The 19,247-nt window shown below is 40.4% G+C and overlaps 1 protein-coding gene across 2 annotated transcripts in view; it reads left to right on the top strand.

Annotated features, from left to right (window-relative positions):
* The window catches only part of CTDP1 (CTD phosphatase 1), a 187,060-nt gene that overhangs the window by 113,830 nt on the left and 53,983 nt on the right, over positions 1-19,247 (top strand). The window lies entirely within an intron of this gene.

Genomic DNA, 19,247 nt, shown 5'->3' on the forward strand with positions numbered 1-19,247 from the left:
AGATGCTTGTCTTTTTTTTTTTTTTTTTACATTTATCTCTGTTTTGTACGCAGCTGTGTCAAGGATCTTCTTATTCTAATAAAGTAGAAATGGGAAATTTTAAATATCCTATTTGTTTGTGTATAAATTTTGATTTATTCTATACATACTGGGACAAAGTCCATGGATAGGTCTTTATTGAAGAGGAATATATACTTCAGATGTGGCATTCTGATCCTTTAATAATTGGACAGCATTGCTGCATTATAATAGTGATAGAAATGTAGCCGTGTTAGTCTGGGGTAGCTGAAGCAAAATGCAGGACAATGTAGCACTTTAAAGACTAACAAGATGGTTTATTAGATGATGAGCTTTCGTGGGCCAGACCCACTTCCTCAGATCAAAAAAGGATTTTTTTGATCTGAGGAAATGGGTCTGGCCCACGAAAGCTCATCATCTAATAAACCATCTTGTTAGTCTTTAAAGTGCTACATTGTCCTGCATTTTGCTTCTGCATTATAATAGGTTGTTTTGATCTTTTTAATTGAAGTGACATGTACATGAATACTGGTTTTAAGATACAGGCAGGGCTTCTGTTTTTCAAGGTTTATTAATTTCATTTTGGAGGGTTTATTTTGTTAAGTTTGATTTTTTTTTTAATGTAGATATCCAACATTCAGGGGAAGGGAAAGGTTGCAGACTCCCTCTTTGTAACTAGAAATCTCTTTATAATGTTTGCTTGTGCATTTTAACATAGTCCTTGTTGAAACAACACAGTGCACTAGAGAAGTTTAGTGCATGTCAGCAAGGTCTACACAGACCAGTTAATGCACAGCATGTTAGTACGCTTTACATATACAACCCCCATAGTCTTTGTTACTGATTCATGGAGGCAGCTCTTATACCGAAAATACTTATTTGTATTTTTTTTTAGGTGTTTATCCAGTAAAGTATTTCAGGAAATTCTGTCTGTAGTTATTAGCCAAATTATTTATGGATTAGTTGTTACTTTTTGCAGTTGTTCAACCTATTATGTGCCTACTTCATGGTAATTCTACCAAGCCTTACATTTCTCTAGCTTATCTCTAAGAAAGTCATGTTGGACTGTGTCAAGGCTTGCTGAAGTCCACATATACTACTGCATTCCCCTTAACCACCAAACCAATTACCTGGTTCAATGTCTTAATTTTGTTAAATGGCTTCTGAAAAAGATACCTTATTGAGGTAACTTACAGTAAAACTTTTGAAATATCAGGTGGCATAAAAGTATACTGGCATTGCACTATTGCACTGCTAAGTTTGAATTTAAATTTAAACTCATTGTAAACTATTAATCTTTCTGTTTTATAGGGACGTTGGGGCGGGGGACAAACTGTAGTGAATGCATAGAAAGGTTCTTTGGTGTCTGAAGTTTCAGGGAGATTGCTATAGACTAGTGGGTTGTACATTACAATGGTCAGTTCCTTTCTTTTCTGAGTGACTCCAGAAGGACTTGCCTTCATCTCAGCATTTCAGTAATGGGCAAGAAACATTTTTATTTCCTAACTACTACATGCAGAAGAAAAGTGAAGGAGTATAAGCCCTGACCTGAATCCAGGATAATGCCATACAGCACCTGTATGTTTTTCACCATCACTCTGTAATGCATCGTAGTCCTGATTTTATGATCATACCATCCAAATTACTTCTAGGATGGGATTCCCTTGAGGAGAGTCAAAATCAGAAACTTTAGGTAAAGATTACAGTAAAAGACCTTAAAGAGACAAGGTGGGTGAGGTAATATCTTTTGTTGGGCCAACTTCTTTCCATGAGAGAGAAGCTTTTGAGAGAGAGTTTTTCAGGGCTAGAAAAGGCACTCAGTATGACAGCTAAATACACTTCACCTTGAAAAGTCCCTTAGAATATATGCTAACTGCTTATGGTATATTTATGTATTAGATCTTGTGTTTAGCTGTGACAGTCTGGATATTTAGATACTGCAGTTAGGCCAGCCATAGGTGTCTATGCCAGCTGACTTGCTTTTGTGGTATTCTGCCCAAGGGGCTATTCAGTTGTAGTGTAAACTTTCAGGTTCAGGCTGGAGCCTAGACTCTAGGATCTTCCAAAGCAGGTTCTGATTACCTTTTCCAGATCTGAATATTTCTGTTTTGGTCTTGTGTGGGCTGCTGTTTAACCTTACTTCATTCAAATCTGGAAGAATATGCAGGGAAGCAAATCTGGCAAGAGAGACACTCACTTGTGAAAAAGAAAAGATGAAGAATATTATCTTAGAGAGACTGTAGGGATAATGCCCTGCTAAGGAAGAGAATGGAGTCTGTTGCATTATTACCAGATATCTCTAGAACAGCAGGTTTTTGTTTGTTCCTATGCTCTAGTGCACCAAGATATTTCCAGTCCACTTCTGCGATGTCCCTAGTACACCAAATGATTTGAAACCCTGTCCACAGAGAATAATATATTGGAATATGCACTGCTCTTAATTATTCAGGCTATAAATAGAAGAACACAAGAATGGCCATATTATGTCAGAGCAAAGGACTGTCAATCCTAGTATCCTGTCTTTCAACAGTGCCCAATGTCAGTTGCACCAGAGGGAATGAACAGAACAGCCAGTCGTCAAGTGGTCCATTCCCTGTCGCGCTCTCACCTTCTGGCAAACAGAAGTGAGAGACACCGTCCCTGCCCAATCTGGCTAGTAGCCATTGATTAACCTAACTGCCATGAATTCATCTAGTTCTTTTTTTGAATCCTGTTAATAGTCTGGGCCTTCAAAACATCCTCTGGCAAAGAGTTCTACAGGTTGTGTAATGTATGAAGAAATACATATTTTTATTTACTTTGAACCTGCTGTCTATTGATTTCATTTGGTGATCCCTCATTCTTATGTTATAGTAAGGAGTAAATAGCACTCATTTGCTTTCTCCATGCTAGTCATGATTTTATAGACCTCTATCATATCTCCACTCGCCCCCCCCCCGTTGTCTTTTTTTCCAAACTGAAAAGTCCCAGTCGTCTTAATCTCCTCATACAGAAGTCATTCCATACCTCTGATTGTTTTTGTTTTTCTTTTTCTGAACCTTTCCCAATTCTAATATATCTCTTAAGATAGAGCAACCACATCCATGCAATGTTCAAGACAGTGGTGTAATATGGATTTATATAGAGACGATATTTTCTGTCTTATTATGCATTCCTTTCTTAAGGATTCCCAACATCGTTTGCTTTTTTGACTGCTACTGCACATTAGATGTTTTCAGAGAACTATACACAGTGATTCTAAGATTTTTGAGCAATAACTGCTAATTTAGACCCCAACACTTTAAATGAATAGTAGAGATTGTTTTCCAATGTTCATTGCTTTGCATATATCAACATTGAATTTCATCTGCCATTTTGTTGCCTCCTCACCCAGTTTTGAGAGACCTTTTTTGTGACTTTTATCAGTTTACATCATCTGCAAAATTTTGCCGCCTCATCTTTTACCCCTTTTTCTGATCATTTATGAATATGTTGAGACACTCTTGGAGGACACTGCCATTTTGCCTCTCTCCATTCTGTTCATACTTACTTTTTGTGTCCTTTGGTTAAATACCATCTGGTCCTGGTGATTACTACTATTTTATCAATTTGTCCCAAAACCTCCTCTACTGACACCTCAATTTGGGATAGTTCCTCAGGTTTGTCACCTAAAAAGAATGGCTCGGGTTTGGAAATCTCTCTCTCATCCTCAGCCATCAAGACTTATGCAAAGAATTCATTCTGTTTCTCTGCAATGGCCTTATTGTGCTTGAGTGCTCCTTTAGTATCTCTATTGTTCAGTGGCTCCACTGGTCATTTAGCATGCCTCCTGCTTCTGATATACTAAAAGTAGTAGCAATTTTTTGAGCTTTGCTTAGCTGTTCTCTTTTTTTTTTTTTGGCCTCCCAAATTATATTTTTACACTTTATTTGCCAGAATTTATGCTCCTTTCTATTTTCCTGACTTGGGTTTACCTTCCAGTTTTAAAGGATTTCTTTTTGCTTCCTACTGCTTCCTTTACTTTTTTGTTTAGCCACAATGGCACTTTTTTTGGTTCTCTTATTGTTTTTATTTGGGGTACACGTTTAAATTGAGCCTCTCTTATGGTGTATTCAAAAGATTCCATGCAGCTTGCAGAGATTTCACTTTTGTCACTGTACCTTTTAATTTCTGCTAACAAACCTCATTTTTTAAATTAAAATGCTACAGTGTTGAACTGCTGTGGTATTTCCCCTGCCACAGAGATGTTTAAATTTAATTATGTTATGGTCACTATTACCAAGTGGTCCTCTTGGACCACATCCTGTGCTCCACTTAAGACTACATCTAAGAATTGTCTCCTCTTTTTGGGGGACACGACAATTGCCTCATAAAAGGCGTGTCCTTTGATGAGACCAAGGCCATGACAGACACTGCAATAACCCTTTTAATCAGCCTCGGATTTCACATAAATTACACAAAATACACCCTCTTACCAACACAGAGGCTAGAGTTCATAGGTGCTGTCATCGACACAGTCACAGCAACAGCTATGCTTCCCGAGCACAGGTTTGCTACCATATGCAACCTCATCCTTGAGGCACAGTCGGTTCCTACTGTCACAGTCCGCGACTGCCTCAAGATCCTTGGGCACATGACCTCCATAGTCAAATTGGCCAGACTCCACATGAGACCGCTCCAGTCTTGGCTCGCAACGGTCTACAAGCCTTCCAGAGACCAACTTTCCAAACCCGTAACTATCCTACCACGCATCATCAACTCACTGTTTTGGTGGACAATTCCGCAAAACATGTTACACGGTGTTCCTTTCCACCGTCCACCTTCCTCTCTCATAGTTATAACAGATGCCTCACTCATGGGATGGGGGGCCCATTTAGGAAACATCACAGCCCAAGGCAAATGGTCTTTCAAGGAGCAAACTTTCCACATCAACCTCCTCGAGTTGCAAGCGGTCAGATATGCATGCCAACATTTCAGTCAGTACATAGCTCACAAGTCCATTACAATCATGATGGACAATACCACCTGCATGTACCACATCAACCAACAAGGCGGGGCTCGATCCCCTTCCCTGTGTTCGGAAGCTATGAAGCTCTGGAACTGGTGCCTGATGCATGGGGTCACCCCTTTAGCCATCTACCTTCCAGGAGTACTCAGCGTCACAGCAGACGCCCTAAGTCATACGTTCCAAGACCAACATGAATGGGAGATTGACAGACGGGTCCTCACCCCACTCTTCCTTCGCTGGGGTCACCCAGATGTGGATCTCTTTGCCACAAAAAACAACAGAAAATGCCACCTTTACTGCTCTAGAGCAGCTCTGGGCAAACATTGCCTCGGAGACACCTTTTCGATTACGTGGGACACCCCTCTCCTTTACGTGTTCCCGCCCTTCCCGCTCCTACACAGAGTCCTCAGCAAAATCAGCATGGACCAGGCGCTGGTTTTGCACCCAGTCATAATTTGTCATGTCCAAATCAGGGGAAAAGTAATGCAAAACTGTTCCTCTATCTGGTTGAGATTCCCAGCCATTACCTTTGTGGGAATGTGGTCAGCCAGGAATTTACAACTCAGAGACAGTGGCATAGGTTGATTCTTTATCAAGTACTGTAATGGGGTGACACTCACCTCTCATGAGTGCCTCCTCTGGCCAAATGTATGCTTGCACTCCCTGCTGTTTCAAAACCTCTTTGGCAATTCAGCTCTCTGGCCCTGTCACACACCTGGTGTGCTAAGTACGCAAACTCCTTCCAGGATACACATTTACCAGGGGCCCATCTCGGTACCTTCTATAGTGTCCCTCTGAATCTGTTCCCCACTCTGACAGAGAGTGATGCCCCAGGGCTTTCCCTCTTGGAGGCAGTGTCCTTGTCCTTACCTCAGGGCTTTCTCAGAATCCCAATATAGCCCAGCAGTGTTCAATAAGCTCTCCCCACAGAGTTATCCACAGTGCTGTCCATCTCTCAGCCAACCAATCATCTGATCTATACATCTTGAGATCTCCAGAGGAACTGACTTACTCTAGTCCTGCAGCTCCCATTATATGGCCTTCCTGGCCCCTAATTGGCCACTTCTCCTACAGCTACTCTAACCTGAGTGGAGAACCTTCTATTATCTTTCTGGGGTGGGGTAGAGTGGGACCACAAGGCCTTCAGCAGTGGAGCCTCAGGGCTTTGTCAACTGCATCACAAGTACCAAGAGAGTATTCAGGGTGGCATAAGGGAAAAGCCGACATCTTCTTTAAGGTGCCTAAAAGACACTGAAGATTCCAATCTCAGAAACAGCTAATACAGGCTCCTACCATTTCAGGCAGAAAAGTCGCTCTGTTGATAAGACTGCTACCCACAGACAGACTTGAATGTTTGCTCAGCTGGATGATGCAAATAGCAAAACAATATCTGCACAGCCAGTGTCCTGCTCAACCAATGGCAGTTTTATGAAATGGAAGCCTCTGCATACCGTGTCTTTGCACTTTAAATCAAGATGGTGGTTCCTTGGCATGGCATTTGTGGAGCAGATTTGGACACATTTGAGGGCAGGTGACAAAGTCTTGCAGACCAAATTTGGCCTGTCAGACCTGTGACCCCATCCGGGTAGGCCAACAGAATTTCCAGGCCCCTGGGCAAGATGTGGGCTCATGTGGGACGAAAGGGCTGGGAACAGTCAGGCTTCAGCTCTGCTCAGGCCTCACCCCACAACCAACCCTTAATACTTCACAGGGCTCCACAGTAGCAGCGGCCAGGAGCCTTGGACCCTTTTGAATCACTAGGCCCTGGAGTGGTGCTAAGGATAAGCATATGAAGGAGAGAGCATAAGTAATACTGTTTTTAGCCTTTTTCTGGATGTGAAGGATATGGCTCTCAAATCTGGCTAACTTCATTGGAAGTCTGGGCATTCCAATAGCTGTCTCTTAGAATAGACCTGCTACTGAAGAAAAAAGAAATGCTATCTGGGCCCAGATGGCTTCAGAATGGAGACTTGGATAAGGTAACTGTCATTGTCATGGACCTTAAAGTCAACCAATAGAATTACATGCTATTTAATAATGCAAAGTCCTTCGTGTAATCACCATGTTAAAGTGGAACATAGTCTTGAATTCTTCCTGTAGGGTCCTAATCTCTACATATAAGTGTCCAAGCAAAGTCTAGTTTCTATTGTAAAATGTTATCAGCATGCGAAAGAAAGTGCACAAATCCTAGCACAGAAATAATTTCTTAAGGCAACAACCTCTCAGTCTCATAGTCTTAGAGCATGACCTTAAGGGATCATCTTGCTTCCCACCTAAGAAGTAAACGGTTTTAAAATTCTATTGCAATGGATATGTGAAGCTTTATACAATGAAGAATAGGAACATTTATTCCCGTTTATCTGAAAATTTCCTTCCTTTGAGCAATAAAATCTGCAGATCTGGCCCACTTTGAAGATAAGTGGACTCTCCAGAATAAAAATAGAAATTAACATCCAAGGATTTGGGTTTCTTTTATTCAGGTAACTTCCCATTTTCTTCAGTAGGAGACATTGTGTTAATTATACTTTGAGGGGAAAACAACATGTAATTTAGGGAAATTGGTTTGAATTATCTTGGCTGTGAAGTTATCTTGATTGGAAGGACCTTCAGGGGATAGGACATTGCTCTCCTGCCTCTGATTGACAGTAGCCCTCAAGCTGCAATTACTTGAAATCACTTGAATTTCCTTTCAAGCATGTGAAGATAAATGTTTCTGTTTATTAACATACAGGGCTACTAATATGAGCCAGCTTCTGGTACATTTTCATAATAGTGGGTAATTTTTGCCCTTGGGTAAAAAAGTTGTGCAAGAACGGGTGTTATTAAATTATTCACCATTTTGTCTTTTGTCTAATTGTTACTGTAATAATATAACAATTATCTACTTGTGAATATTGGTCATAAAGACTTTAATGGGTGATCACTGAGTAATACCATTTTATGTTGTGCTAGTACTGCTTTATAGAAGAAAGTTTGGTTTAATTTTAATGCATATATATTTACTGAGGTTTGGAGTACTGGAGGGAATATGCACATTCAAAACATCTCCATTTTGAAAATGTGAGATACTCAGATTTCTCATGTAATATCTTTTTTCAAAAATACAGTCTCTCATACCCAGGAGTCCAGTTAAATTTACTTCAGGGTTTATAGCCATTACTGTACAGAGTTGTTGTTAACAGCAGTTATTCAGGTTGCTATTCCACCTCATTTCATAATACGATCTAAGTGTTTTCTCTGGTGTTTGCCAATGAGAATGCAGCTAAAAAACTTACAACATTTTCAAATGGTTGTTTTTCCCTTTTCAGCATGACATTTGTTCTTGGTGTGGTGCCAAAATGATTCTCATAATTGCTATTTCTTCCTAAGACAGAGTGGGGGCTCTATATGTGTATATGTATGCCTTTGTATATACACACACAATGTTTTTGTTTTCTTTTTGCTGAGTTGTTTCTCATAGGTGAGAAGAGTAAATGGGGCATCGCAGCATGATATATACATATTTCATTTTAGTTCTTCTTTATTGCCAGTGCCTGTTTTTATGGTATAACTAGGAAACCATTTTAATAACAAACATTTTTCTTTTATTTCTTTTTTTTTAAGAAAAACCCTTCCTTCCCTCCGCCAGAAAATAAACAAAAATAAAAAGCCACTGGGAAGAGGAAGAAATAGCAGAGTAGATTTAAAGTATTCTTTTGTTTGCATGAATCACAGCCTTTAATGCTTTGTGGTTTATATTTCCTACTGCTTATAACACAACTGCCTTTTTGGGGATGGTTGCACACAGCATGAGAAAATGTTGCAAAAAATAGATTGTTTATATTCTGATATTACTACACAGTTGTTTCATTAGTAATCAAGTAACCATCCAAAAGCTGTGTTTAAAAATGAACAACCTGTCTAAAATGTTAAGACACTAGGTAACCAAAATTCAGAAAATAGATACAAATAAGAACTGAAAACTAGAAATATAATATAGCAAAATACTTGGTTTCATGCATTTATCCTTGTATTTTGTTCTTGAGTCAATACTCTAATCGGTTGAACAGTTGCACAATTTTTTCCTTTGTGAAGATTCTTTCTGATCTTCTTCTTTCGAATGTCATGTTCAGTGCTATATTTCTTCGTCAAAGTTGGATGTCCAAGCTCTCCAGCAAGTGAACAGCGTCGCTGGTTAGATTGTGCATATCCTCCAATGAGCCAGTGTATTTTCATGTTGGGCATTCTGCAACAATGTGATGGCATAGTTTGCGCACTGCCACAATCACAAAGTGGAGATGGCAACAAATTCCACTTATGCAGTAGATAACTGTACCTGCCCTGGCCAGTGCTAAGCCAATTTAGGGGACACCACAGTCACCAGGGAAGATCGAAGCCTTTCTGCTCAGTGGTGGGATCCGACACAAGAGGTTCGTTTGGGATGTCTACTTGCTGCCATTCAGCTTGCCATAGTTCCTTGATATTGGCCGTGATTTCTTTCGCTTGCTGCCAGAGAGGCTTACAGGATTTCAGACGCAATGTTGGTGGCTGATCAGTGTTTCTGGATGGGAAGAGGTTGGCTGCTGCGGTTGATACGTTGGCATAGTCTGCATTCCTGCTCCCATCGATGAATGCTTGGTGGAACAATGTTTGCCAGCGGCGGTAACCATTCTATGGCAGTGGGCTTTAAAGTTCTTGTTATCACTCACATGACGCTATTCAGATGAGTGTCAAATAGCTTTGTGTGGGCACTTTCTGACCACACAGGAGAGCAATATTCAGCAGCAGAATACACCATGGCTATTGCTAAGGTCCTCAAGGTGTATGCTTCAGCTCCCCAACTGGTTGCAGCGAGTTTTCTTAGAAGGTTGATCCTTGGCTTCAGTTTCCTTATTTGTTCCAGATGGTGTTGGAAGAAGAGCGTACAATCAAGTGTTACACCTAGGTATTTGGGATGATGCTCGTAAGCAATCTTTTTTTTCACAGAAAGCAACATCAAGTTTTGCATTGGCATTACGGTTGTCTAGATGAAAAGCTGTAACCACAGTTTTGTTTGGATTGTTTGAGCTGCCACTTCTGTAGGTAGTTGGATATGGTCAATAGGTCGGATGTTAGTGTCTGGCTGACAGTTTTGAGATATTGCTATTGTGCAGCCAGTGCGATATCATCTACGTAGATAAAAATTGCAGAGCCAGTTTTTGGGATGTCACTAAGATAGATGTTAAATCACGATGGTGCCAGTATGGAGTCCTGAGGGAGACCATTATTCAGTGTTCTGGTTCTACTAATGCTATTATTGCACACGAAACCAGCGGTCACCAAGCATTGCTGTCAATAGCTGAAGTGTCAGCCGGCACTGAATTAACCTCAGTAGCTTGCATAGTAGTCCCTTGCACCACACTGTGTCATATGCAGCTGATATATCGACAAGAGCTATGCCGGTCTTCAGTTGTGGTTGTGAGGGTCAGCACCTGGTTGCACGTACTTCTGCCTGGCCTAAAACCAGCCTGATCTTTTAATAACCCAGCCTCTATGGTGTCAGACAAACGATCTAACAGTGCTCACTCCATCACTTTGCTGATAGCAGAAAGGAGCACTATTGGTCTGTAGCTTGAGGCACTATCCAGTGGTTTTCCACTCTTAAGAATTGCAATCACCTTTGTTTGCTTCCATTCTGTAGGGAGGCAGCTTGTTTGGTGGATAGACGTGAAGAGTGCAGCCAACCAGTTCCTCCCCTTCATTCCTAAGTTCTTCAGAAACTCGGGGAATATTCCATCTGCGCCAGCAGCTTTCTTGTTCTTTGTAACCGCTAATGCTATTTTAATTTCTTCTTCTGTGTATGGAGAAAATGCTGGATTCTGGGCATGGTTGGAAGATCTGGGTGTGCTCCCTTTCGATCTCTCACCTGCTGTCTTTTTCTGGTGACATCTTTGATGTTCTGAGGAGATGGGAAGCAACTTGGTTGGCAGTTACCGCTGATGGTCATAGCTTTGGTGGCACAGCTGCTTCCAGATGATGAAGCAAAGGCCCACGCTTTCCTGCTGGAATATTTGAAGTTCAGGCTGTCCACTGTTTCCCTCCATCATTTTTTTTCCAATGAATAACAAGTAGTCCATGAGCATTCGTAGGTAAAACCCACTTCATCAGATGAAAGCTCATGATCTAATATGTTTGTTACTCTATAACAGTGGTCCCCAACGCGGTGCCCGCGGGCGCCATGGCGCCCGCCGGGGCATTTGTAGGCGCCCGCCGACAACCCGGGCTGGCCCCGCCCCCGGCGCACTGGAGGCGCCGGCCCCAGGCGCGCGACACTCACCGGCGCCTGGTGTGCGGCGCTCGGGCGGCCCTAGCCCCGGGGCACATGCGGGCGCGCGGCGCCGGTGCTGGCCCCAGGCAGTGTGGCCCCGCCCCCGGGCGCCCGGCGCGTGTGTGGCCCCGCCCCCGGGTGCCCGGGAGCCCGTAAAGGTTGGGGACCACTGCTCTATAAGGTGCCACAGGACTACTCGTCATTTACATGGCTAACCCTCTGAGACCTTCCAGTGAATGTTTGCCTTACCCACTGTTCCTTTCCAGTCTTCACATTCTCACTTTCATTTGAGTCTGACAATAGTAATTTGCCTGAATTGTTTCCTTTTTGGTGTAGTCAGTGTAACTCCCTTTTTGCCCCCTAGGCTTTTAAAACTGGGTCTAAGATACTTTTTCTTCAAGTATGTATCGTATCTGTATGGTGTAGCTAGAGGATTCAGCACAAGACTAGCAGCCTGGACTAATTCTAGTAGACTTTTTCATATTTTTCCTGTTTGAAAGCATTATGTGGTTCACCTGTTTTAGATATTTCTAATTAGAGGTAGTTTTTGGTTGGAAGAATTTTTGCATTTTGTTGGCCAAATGCCAACAAAATGCCAACAAATTATCATATGTATTGATAGAATATTCTATTTTTGTGAGACAAGTTTTGCTGTGACGCATAGTAAATTGAGAGTGGTTTGCCATTTTATTTTTAGCTGTTCACCATTTTATTTCTTCTGTATTGTTCTTCTGTTGTAACTTAGTATGTGAAATAATAAGGCTCTGCAGGGGGGTGATATTTTCAAAAAAACACTATATAATAACTTGTATCTGTCACTTACTTGTAATGCTGTTTTTTACATTCATTCTTGCATTTGTAATTTGCTTCAATGGATTATGGAGGAAGAGAGAGAAATTGACTAACAGTAGAATTAAAGCCTTCGATGGATCTTTATTAACTTCAAGAATGCCACCCATTGGTTTTAATTGCAGCGTACACATTCAGTGGTCTATAAAACAGATTCTTCTCTAGGTGCTAGCCGGACACTTTGGTGTTGAGGCTAGTCACCCAGTTCTGTTTCCATTCCCTTGGAGCAGCAGTTCATTAAAAAAGATCAATTATAACTCACTTTGTTCATCTTGCTTTGAAATTAATTGGTAGTTTCTGAAATCACATCACAAATTCCCAAGGATTCTATTTTCTTTTTTTTTTCCAGTGTGAACTGCAGTTTGTTTTAATCATCATCAAAGCTAAACATATTTGCCTTTAAACATTTTAACTTGTACATTAAGTATAATTGTGGGGTGTTGGTAGATATTATTCTTTTTGCCGAACTATGCCTCAAATACAATGGAAAATTCCCTCCTTCCCCCCCCTCCTTTTCATTTTGGTACTGCTTACTAATTTTCCTAATTATTTTTACCAGGAATAAAAGAATTTCATATATATGCTGTATACGCAACCTCTTTTTATGAATCGAATTAAGGAAAAACAATAACAACTATATATATATATTTTTTATAAAAGTATACAGTTTGGGGAATGATTTTCATTTAGATAAACCAATGTGCAGATTGGTAGTCATTTCTCTCTATCTATAAAGATGGGTGTGTGAAGCTTTTTTACAGCTTTCTGTAGCATATATTTATACATCTTAAAAGAATAAAAGTGTATTAGAAGAAAAGAGCACAGGCATGACATGAAAGGACGAATGGTCCTGTAGTTAACTCTGAAGACCTAGCTTCAGTACCCTGTTTCCTCTGTGACCTTGGGCAAGTCACTTACGGCACTTCTAAACTATGGGGGGGTTTCGAAAGAGGATATGCAAATTATGTGGGAATTTGCATATCTTCTTCCTATCTCACTTTGAAAGGAGGATCTTTTGAAAGCAAAAGTAGTCTGGACACGGGTGTTTTCGGGAAAAAAATCCCTTTTAAAAAAAAATGCGTAAACCTCCTTTTTAAAGGAAGAATGGGATTTTTTTGAAAGGTTTTTTTTTTTTTCTTTTTTTCCTTGAAAAAAACACCCACGTCCAGACTGCTTCCACTTTCGAAGGATCCTCTTTCAAAAGTGAGATCGGAAGAAAATTCCTCTACGTAGTCTATACATAAGATTAGTGTCTCCATGCCTCTGTTCCTCACGTGTAAAATGAGGATAATTGTACTTCCCTACCTCATAGGTGTGTTGTGAGAATAAATGCATAAAGGATTGTGGAGTGCTCAAATACCATGGTGATAGGGCCAAAATAAGTATATCAGATAAAGCCTTGCTTCTCAGTCTCGTATTCTATTTCGACTTAGACAAGTCAATATATTTTTCTAGCATAATCACCATTCTTAAAGCAGTTTTATGAAATGTACAAATGTATTTACAAACTTGGGCCCTTTGTCCAGAAAGTAATCAAGTCCCCAAATCCTTCTTTTAAAAAACTTATCTATTTTTTTCTTCCTTTGTCGAATAGTGATTGGTCCTGCAATAAAGCATGTAGTTTTTAATAAACAGTGGGTCATCCTGAAACTGTAGTTGAGTTAGCAAAGGTGGGAAAAATAGAGATTTTTTTTTTGTAAAGTTGGGTGGGAGTAATCAAAAAAATTAACCTCGTTGTTGCCAGGTAGCACTTGATTCTTACCATCAATTTGAGTAGGACACACATTCGAGAATTTTTTCAGTGTATTTAGACATGCTGCAGAAAAGTCTGATATACAATGTGATATACATATCCATGTAATTTAATATCTTTGTTCTATGTACTACAGTATTCAGTTTCTACGGAGTCGTACAGAAGCATTTGATGTTTTTCACACATCATGTAGGAGTTGATACTCTGGGCTTTTCTGCACTTCAAAAATAAAATATCCATTGCCATCAACAGATGCAGATGAATGAGTATTAAACATGGTTTAGCCACAAGTGTGGCCAAAGACAAATTTTATTCAGCACCATATCACAAAGTGTGGTTAAAGTTTAATAGGCAGTTTGTCCTTGGATACACTTGCATTTAGCACCAAGTCGGTTGGAGAAAAATATCAGTTTTGTAGTACATAAGAACTTCCCTACAAAGTCAACCCAATAGTCCATCTGGCACAGTATTCTGTCTCTAGCAGTGCCCAGTACCAGAGTTTGAGGGACTGCAATTTTTAGAAAGAACAATCCCAGTCTTTCCCTCCTGGCTTCTGGCAGAGGTTTAGCCAGTTTTATTTTGGCTCATATCCAGTGAGGAACCATTCCATGAATTTAACTAGCTTTTTTTTTTAACCCAGTTATATGTTTGGCCTCCAGAACATCCTCAGTGCAGTGAGTTACACTGGTTAACCATGTATTGTGTGAAAAAATTTTACCTCTTGTATTATTAATTTCATCAGGAGCCTCTGTTTTTATATTGTGAAAGGGATAAATGACTCTTCTCTCTTCACTTTTTCCACACCATTCATGATTTTCATAAACTTCTATAGAGTCATGGTTTTTTGGGGGAGGGAGGGGTTTAAGATGAACAGCCCTAATTTTTTTGGTCTCTCCTCATATGGAAGCTATTGCTTACTCTTGATCATCTTCGCTTTTCTCTGAACCTTTCCCAGTTCTATCTCCTTTTGAGGTGAGATGAACAGACAAGACTTTCTGTGACACCAATCAAAGCGATGTCTGTAATCTGATGAAAGAATTAAGAGGAAAATCATGCCCATGTTGGAAGAGGCCACGCATTCAGTTGAAGTTTTGCCTATCAAGTAGGGATGTGAAAGGTTAACCAGCTATCTAGTATAAGCCTCTCTCTAAATGGATAATGCTTACTGGTTCTGGTTAACTGCAGAAGTTGGAGCAGCTCTCCACCTGCCCTAGGCTACCTCCTACCCCCTCGCTGCAGATTACACGCTGACCCTACAGAACCCTCAATGAAGTCTCCCTTGGAGCAGCTTCCCTGTGACGGGGAAGCCGCCTTCCCGGGTGCAGTGCTGCCAGCCCAGCTCCTGGTGAGACTTCACTGTGTGTTTTGCAACATGTGGAATCATGTAACCGCTAAGATTTTCAGCAGTTACACAGTTACCTTTTTAACTGACTTTATACCCCTAGTATTAAGAAATATGAGAGAAATGAAGCATGAAAGCAAGCTGTTTTCTGATGCTGTATTTGCCGTATGATTCTGTCTCATTTCTCAGTCCTATTCAAACAGAATTTTTAAACTTTTTCATTAAATACTAGGAGCAGCGAATGACTTCTAAAACTTTATTTGTAAAACAGTATTTATCTGTTTTTTAAATCAAGTGATTTATATTTATTTTGCTAGAACTCAGTGAAGAGCTAGTCATTGCTTTCCAGCAGGTGCAAAGCAACATGATGGGCTTCTATGGGCTGTGAAAATATACTCCAAAATCCTGTAAATCTGCTGCATTCAGAATTGATTTATGTGAATGCACAGTAGTGACAAACATTAATTTAACCATAAATTCCTTTAGTAATCCAAAGGCCAGATGATATTCATAAAATTGCTCTAAACGTGTCTAAAAAACTAAATATAGTAACAAATATTCATAAGCATTTCATTCAAATACTCGCAAATCAATCTGTCCAAGAGAGATAACACACTCATCCTGACTTGTTCCTGCATGATCAAATAGGAGCTTACAGATTAGTCCTAGCAAGTCTGGTTCTTTTATACAGTACAACAAACAAGTGATGTCACATTGACCATTATTATCTTAGCTAAAAAATAGTTTTTGGACTGTTTGAGTGTGACCCCTTTAGCCATGGCTAAAAACAAGATACAGTAGTTGGGCCTCCTCTTTTCAAATAATGTTAAATCTAGCTGCTCCCATCATTTTATCTTCTTGTGTTGGCCATTATATTAAGATAACATGGATTTGTTGGAGTGTCCTATGAGCTTATCACATCACAAACAACTTCTCCTTGGCTACGTCTACACTGGCCCCTTTTCCGGAAGGGGCATGGTAATTTTTGAGATCGTAATAGGGAAATCCGTGGGGGATTTAAGCGCCCTTTTCCGGAGGATCTTATTCCGGAGGTTCCTACTTTGAAGTAGGAATAAGATCCTGCAGAAAAGGGCGCTTTTTCCGGAGGATTGGGGCCAGTGTAGACGATCTTTTCCGGCTTTTCTAAAAGCCGGAAAAAAGCGGCGGACATTTTTATTTAAATGCCGCAAGGGATATTTAAATCCCCTGCGGATTTCCCTATTACGATCTCAAAAATTACCATGCCCCTTCCGGAAAAGGGGCCAATGTAGACGAGCCCCTTGTGTATTAGGACCAGTTTTTAACAATCTCCTATAAATTAAAGACCTTTTCTCCAGAAATCTTATTATCATATTAGCTGTATTCTAAGTTTAACATGCTTTAAAAACTTGTATTGCTAAATGCAATAGTCCTTTTGAATTTAATGTTGTTCAAGGCCTTGTTACATTGACTAACCCACCTACACAAGTTACAGTGCAGATTTATTTTTCTTAGCCAAGCTCAGAATGTTAACCCTATGCTAAAACCATTCTATAGCTGTTGCTTTTCTCTTTAACCCTATGCTTCACCATTCTTTTTAATATGGTTACAATATTGGTAAACCATTTTAATATCTTAATTCAGTTTGACTATAAAATTACTTTGCCTCTGAAGTGAACCACTTCTCTAGTGAAAATGGTTTGTTACTTGATACTGTGGAAGAGACTTTGCATGTTCTTTTTAGCAAAGCCTTTGGTGATGTGTTTGAACTCAGAGGTTTTAATACCCTCACTGCAATTTGCTTTTATATTTTATAAGCACATGAAGGGGTGTTTGGCTAGTTTTTCAAATATGAGAAATGAAGTTTCTTTTCTTTTGGTGTTTATTTTGTTTGCCTTTGTGATGAGTCTTGGTCAGGCCAGCCAGTAAAAAAGCTGGAAAGAAGAGCAGGGTGAGAGACAATCTTAAACAAAGACTGTTTTGCTAGCCTAAGCTCAAGCATGTTTTCATTTGTATTTACTTTATTTTTTTGCTTTATTTTTTTTAACTTAGTAACACTTAATCTTTATTCTTCTACTAATAAACTTGTGTTACTTTTAATCTAAACCAGTCCAGTTGTGTTTTGAATGTAGGTGATTGCTAACTCTTGTTAAAGTAATAAGCTGAGCTTTTGTCTCTTCAAAAGGACCAGTGAACCACTTTATTTCCCTGAGTGTTCCAGGGTGGGACAGTTCCGGGATGACATTTTTGGGGAAGCTTGGGATTTGGGAGTGTGTTGGAGTCACCTTGCAAGAAGTGACTTGGTGAACGTGAGGCTGGGACTTTTGTACTAAAGACAGGATGTTGGGTCAGACTTCTGAACCAGGGCTACATAGCACTCAAAGTATATGAACATCTGTGGGGCTTCAAGATGGAAAACACCCAAGGTTATAAATTAGGCTCTGGGATCTGAACCCCAGAACATTACTTGGATTTTGATTATCCTAACAAGTCAGGAGTTTGTATATTCCAGTGGTGGGCGACCTGCAGCCAAGGTAAGCCACTGGTTGACTGAGACAGTTTATCTTGTTTCCATAGTCACGGCCCCAGCAGCTCCCAGTGACCATGGTTCACTGTTCCCAAGAAACAGGAGCTGCTGAAAATAGAGGGCAGCATGGCCTTGTGGTCCACTGTGTCCTGCAACTCCCATTATCCAGTAATGGTGATCTGTGGCCTCTGAAAGCTATGGAGGGCTATACCTACAGACACACAATGTAAGCAAATTGTCTCGCAGCCCTCCATCAGCTTATTCATTAAATGCAGGCTGCCCACCACTGGCGTATTCCTTTGAGTTTGGCATCATCATGCCTTAGCCAGAGATGGGGGATTAGAAAGATCCAGACATTTTTTGAGGTCTGGTGTTTGCCTCATATAGTAACTCTGCAGAGGGCTTTGGTTAGTCATGAGAATAAGATGGCTCGAGTAGGCCTAAAATATAATAACATGCTATGGATTTGAGCAATGAAAAGTGATTAGACCATTGATAGGCTGGGGAAACTGAGGCCTTAACCCATCTCCTTTTTTGCTGCTGCCAGGCTCATGTTGGTTTTTGAAGAAATGTTAAGGTTCTGTACAGTTGCAGCCACTTATCCTAAAGAACCCAACTGTTGTCCTTCTCAGTGCGAATGATAGTAGGCAACACGAAGGGAAGTGGTGTGTGGCAACGCCACCTACACCTCCTTACTTCTCCTTCCTCACTTGTAGTTCAAATGCTTATTTTTAAGTATGGAACCTGTAGGGAATAATTCTGGACACACTGGGTGCAGGTGAAAACAAACAGAGGATTTATTGAACACACAGCGCTGGTGGAATGTAAACCAGGTGTTAGCCTGGAGAGCACTAACTTAACCAAAACATACATTAGATTATATAGGTAGTAGATGGACGGAGAAGTGATTTGATAGGTCTAGCAGTGGAAATAAGATATGCACATAATCCAATAAACTATGAAAGTTACACAGTATCTCCGTCCATTGCCAATTAAACATGTTATCACTAATACAATAGTTATTCCTAACAAGCTAAATGAGCCAACATAAACAGGATGGAAGTCCCCAAAATGGACATGTTGATGTTAACTTGTTTTGCTGAAATTGTGATGGCTACTGTGAGATGACTCCTTCCTTGTGTTGGCACAGTCCTTGGGATCCAAGCTGATTAATCTGAAATTACAGGAGACAGTAAGAAAAACTGTCCAGCCAGGCCTTATCAGAGTGAAGCCCCTTTGGAATATAGTTGCCAGAGGAACCAGGGTCAAGTTAACTGCTGTCTGTGTGCTTCCCAGACCTGACCTAATGATTTAGGATTTGAGTTGTCAGTTCTCGACAAGATACCATGGACTGCCTCAGTTTACCCTACAGAACCTCTTTGAGACTTCTCAATGCAGCACACGGGTTTGTTTTGTTTTATTGGTTATTTCTGCAGCTGCATAACTAGAACGAATGAGTATATTTTAGACTAGAATAAAATCCATGCTAAATTCTTAGCAAAAAAC

This window comes from Pelodiscus sinensis, chromosome 2 (genome assembly GCF_052426305.1).
Source record: "Pelodiscus sinensis isolate ZL-2025 chromosome 2, ASM5242630v1, whole genome shotgun sequence".
NCBI lineage: Eukaryota > Metazoa > Chordata > Testudines > Trionychidae > Pelodiscus > Pelodiscus sinensis.